Source organism: Limulus polyphemus, unplaced genomic scaffold, assembly GCF_000517525.1.
Source record: "Limulus polyphemus unplaced genomic scaffold, Limulus_polyphemus-2.1.2 Scaffold11, whole genome shotgun sequence".
Lineage (NCBI taxonomy): Eukaryota > Metazoa > Arthropoda > Merostomata > Xiphosura > Limulidae > Limulus > Limulus polyphemus.
In genome coordinates, this window is record NW_013665621.1 from 341,538 (window position 1) to 345,945 (window position 4,408).

Here is a 4,408-nt window from a genome sequence, read left to right on the forward strand (position 1 = left end):
CTTACTGAAGAAGGTTTTCGTTGGAAGTTCAGGGGAGTCAAACCCGACACTAGAGAAACTGTATTTCAGTTTGTGACACGTCTGCAGCGATATTTCACCAGATGGAATGACATGGCCATGTGTGAAGATAGTTTGAGTGACTGGCAGACCTATTAGTACGTGAACAGTTCATGACCACGTGTTCAACTCACATGCCACTATTCCTAAAGGAGAGAGCACCAAAAGACATAAACGAGATGATCAAGCTGGCAGAACAGTATGTGGAAGTCCATGGAGGTAGTATAACAGGCAAATTCAAGAATGTGCAGTTTAATTTGAAAACAGTGATGGCTGACGAGAAGCAGGAGTTTACCAAAGGTGACAAGAGGTTAATAGACAGGAGGGAGAAGAGATGCTATAATGCAAGTACTTGAAAGTCAGGTGTTTTAAGATATAGTAAATAAATAAAAACATTCTTATTGGCAGAAACTGCTAAATATGTAAAAAATAAATAGACAAAACTTTACAAGTGTACTATAAAACATACAAATATATATATATGTATTGTAAGGAAAACATGGGACCTGTTGTTCAATTTAGGCCGTTTAATCCACTAAACTAAACTTTAAAAATAAAACATTTAAATTCAGCTCTTATCATTCAAATATTTATTGAGCCTGTCTTCAAACTCCCTTAAATTAACTGCATCTATCACATTTGAAGGTAACTCATTCCAGAGATCAACTACCCTATTCGAAAAATATAGCTGTCTTAGCTACAGATTACTCTTACACTACCAAAATTTATATTTGCGTTCCCTCGTCCTACCATTCTCACCATTAAGTATGGAAAAAGATGATGCATCAACACTATCGATTCTCTTAAAAATCTTAAACTCTTCTATCAGATTCCCTCTAACTCTCCTTTTCTTCAAGAAAAAACAATTTCAAATATCTTAACCTGTTCTTTTATGGCAACCTTTCCATTCCAGATGTCATCGTAATAGCCCTCCTCTGAACCCTTCCCAATAATCCGATGTCCTTCCTGAGATAAGGCACATAAGTATGAACACAATATTCCAAATGTGGTCTAACCACTGACTTATACAATAAATTTATAACCCATTAAGACTTATATTCAACATTTCTATACATACAACCTAAAATCCTGTTTGACAACAGCACATGCCTTTTTCGTGAATGCTTTGACTGATTTAATATTGAAATGATTTCTATAACGTCTATTTAAAAAAGAAAACTGAACGTATTAACTAGAAAAAGTATATATTAGTAATTTATGTGTAGCGCCTAAAGACTTTCAACCACAAACAGGACTCAGATATACTGAACATTCTGAAGTTTAGAATTAGGTCTTCATGTTCTTGTTTTACCTTAATTTAGCAGTGATAGAGTAGAGGGAAGGCAGCTAGTCAACAGCGCCATCTCTTGGGACACTCTTTTTACCAACGAACACATTATAAAGCCCCCACGGCTGAAAGAGTGAGTATATTCGGTGACGGGGTTTTGAATCTACGACCCTCAGAAACAGGCTTGTTTTCTGAAAACTTTAATGACTTTATATGCAACATTGATCACGATTTTTTTTCTGGATTTCTTTTTAAACATTTAATGAGTATATATGCAACATTTATCAAGATCTTTCATTCTGGATTTTTCGATTGTGCACTGTTAAACTGATAATATTTCACATGTTAGGTCTCTTGTAATATAATATTTGTTTAGTTACCAAATTTTCAGTGAAAATTAGGATATTGTTAGAGTGATACTGTATTAGTTTAAATTACAATAACACATTTTTTAAACATTTTCAAAATAATCTGATGTTTATTGTATCGCATTTTAAAACTACAGAGAAACTAAGTTTGTTAAAAGCTCATCTAGTTAATGAATATAATATAAACTAATCTTGTACCATGTTATCTGTTTTTGTCAAGTGATTTTCTAAGTAAAATTTAAAGGAGTCATATGTATTGACAAACCGTACATGTTATACTCACACTGAGGTATAGAGAAACTGAGAAATTTTAATAAAAAAAGCTAGAAACTGGTACGATCCCAAATTTACTGGGAGATCTGTAACCTTATGTCTGTCACTATGGTACACCGCAGAATAATTTGTTCATAATTTGTCAAAATGTCGATTTTTTTAGTCTTTTCTTTGCGCCAAATTAAGTCGCTATTATATAAAATGTCTATGATTGGAAAGAAGTCTGAGGGAAACTAGTGTCTGAGCTGTAGTCTCCCACAAAATCAAAGTAGCATTGCTCATGTCATGGTATTTTTTTTTAATGTATGTATTTTCTGAGTATCATGAATTCACAATCAGCGCTATATTTTTCTCAAGTCTAGTATTACTAGTAGTAATTACTACAGCCCAGTCCAATTACTTAGGGGTTCAGTATTAATATTAACATTATTAGATCTAGTATTGTATTAGTTCTAAGCCTACTCGGATAGTTTGTCATTGATAAACACCGAAAATGTAATCGTCATATGTTTTTTTATCTTTAAAAAGCAATATACATGTTAGCGGAAATTATTTCGAATTGTTTAATGCCAAAATAAACCGATGACACCACATATTTAACTTCTTTCACAATGACTGACTTATGCGCACTACAGCCTATATAAGCTCAGTGTTCTTAATTAAGCAGTTTCGCTTTAAATCACATTTAATACGTTAATAGAATGTTAAAAATCTTAATCTGCGTTATCGCAAAAATATTTTTATTTTATATCATTTGAATTTATATTTTATTGTCATCCTTTCAAAGGAGATCCCTTAATTCTTGTACGTTAAAGAAAGAGTGCACAAACACTAAACTAGTCACTCTTCAATACATGTATGAAGTATCGTTTGTCTGTACATTCCTAATTTGTGTTTATATTACACAAACAATATTCATTGTTGTGTTGTTGCAAGAATATATGACAAAGAAATTTGTGTTATTGTTGCTGAATCAATATACACGATACCGGCACTTCTGCTTATGTGTTGGTATTAGTAGTTTTTGTCATCATATCGACGGTTTATTAGAAATAAAGGTTAACAGTATTAATAGTGGTCAAAAGCTGTGTATTTGATAAATATATTACTGCGCAATTATCTAATATATAAAGCTAAGTTTGTGTCTGTTTGTTCGCACCTTTCAGCCATCTGTTCCTTATATGTTTCCACATTTCTTGACCAATGAACACCAAACTTGACACAACGATATAGAATGACATGAGGAAGGTTATGAAGAAGTCGGGGTTGGACCCCATTTTCTATATAAACAACGTCAATACGTGTGTGTATCTGTTTCTTATACGTTTCCACATTTCTTGATCAATCAGTGCCCAACTTGACACAGTCATACAGGATGACATGAGGAAGGTCATAAGGTGGAGAGTTTAGACACCCGTCCCATCAAATTTCGTATATAATTTAGGAAACAAAACTACCAAATCTACACAACTTGACACAGTGATACAGGATGACATGAGGAAGGTCATAAGGGGGAGAGTTTGGACACCCCTCCCATCTAATTTCGTATATAATTTAGGAAACAAAACTACCAAATCTACACAAGTTGACACAGTGATACAGGGTGACATAAGGAAGCCATATAATTTCACGTTCATAGAATTCTTGAAAACGGTATATCTTTCTTTTCAGCATTGGTGCTACAATGTATTCTTATTGTATTTTAATGTTTATTATGTCAAAAAAATAATAATAGAAGCACAATTTCTTATCCTTTTTTCTATTCCTGTAAACTCCAAATGAAGAATAGGGCCGCAACAACACCTCGCCAACGGAAGGTGTTGTTGCAGTTACTTGTAGCAGGTTGGTTTTTACGGGGTGGAGTTGCTAGCTCCGCGCCCAACCTGGACTTGAGACCAGGCAAAGGTTGGTATGTTTGGTGTGACGGGGATTCGAACCATGACCCTCAGATTATGAGTCGGGCGCCCTAACCACCTGGCCATGCCGAGTCTATCCTTTGTTACAAACGATTTTTATTTCACCCATCCGACTGACGAGTACTCCAGCTAGTAACTAATATATTATTGTTGTACAGAGTTGTTTAAGTTGGTAATATAATTTAACAATTAATAACTACTCTGCATGTACATAGTAAAGTACTTTACTATAATAAAACATACATATTTATACTAATTTAAGCGTACCTTCCCATGCAGTGTTATAACAGAATGATGATTTGTTGATTTTATATGAACAGCCATGCAATTGTTTCAGCCATATTTCATGCAAAATTGTTTCAATATTTAATCTCATAACACCTATATTTTACATATTTTCGGGGGGGGGGAGCATTCCCCAAGACCTCCGTAGCTTTCGCATGCTTTGCACGCTGATTGTGCTTCGCACAGTATGTGTTGGTTTTTGATCTCATAAATTATAACCC

At 34.1% G+C, this 4,408-nt stretch overlaps 1 long non-coding RNA gene across 1 annotated transcript in view; it reads right to left on the reverse strand.

Moving 5' to 3' along the window:
- The window catches only part of LOC111085143, a 7,271-nt gene extending 3,431 nt beyond the window's left edge, over positions 1 to 3,840 (reverse strand). The window contains exon 1 of the long non-coding RNA XR_002609989.1: positions 3,728 to 3,840. This is a non-coding gene — a long non-coding RNA (uncharacterized LOC111085143). The remainder of the gene's footprint in view (positions 1 to 3,727) is intronic.
- Between the last annotated feature and the right edge of the window lie 568 nt (positions 3,841 to 4,408).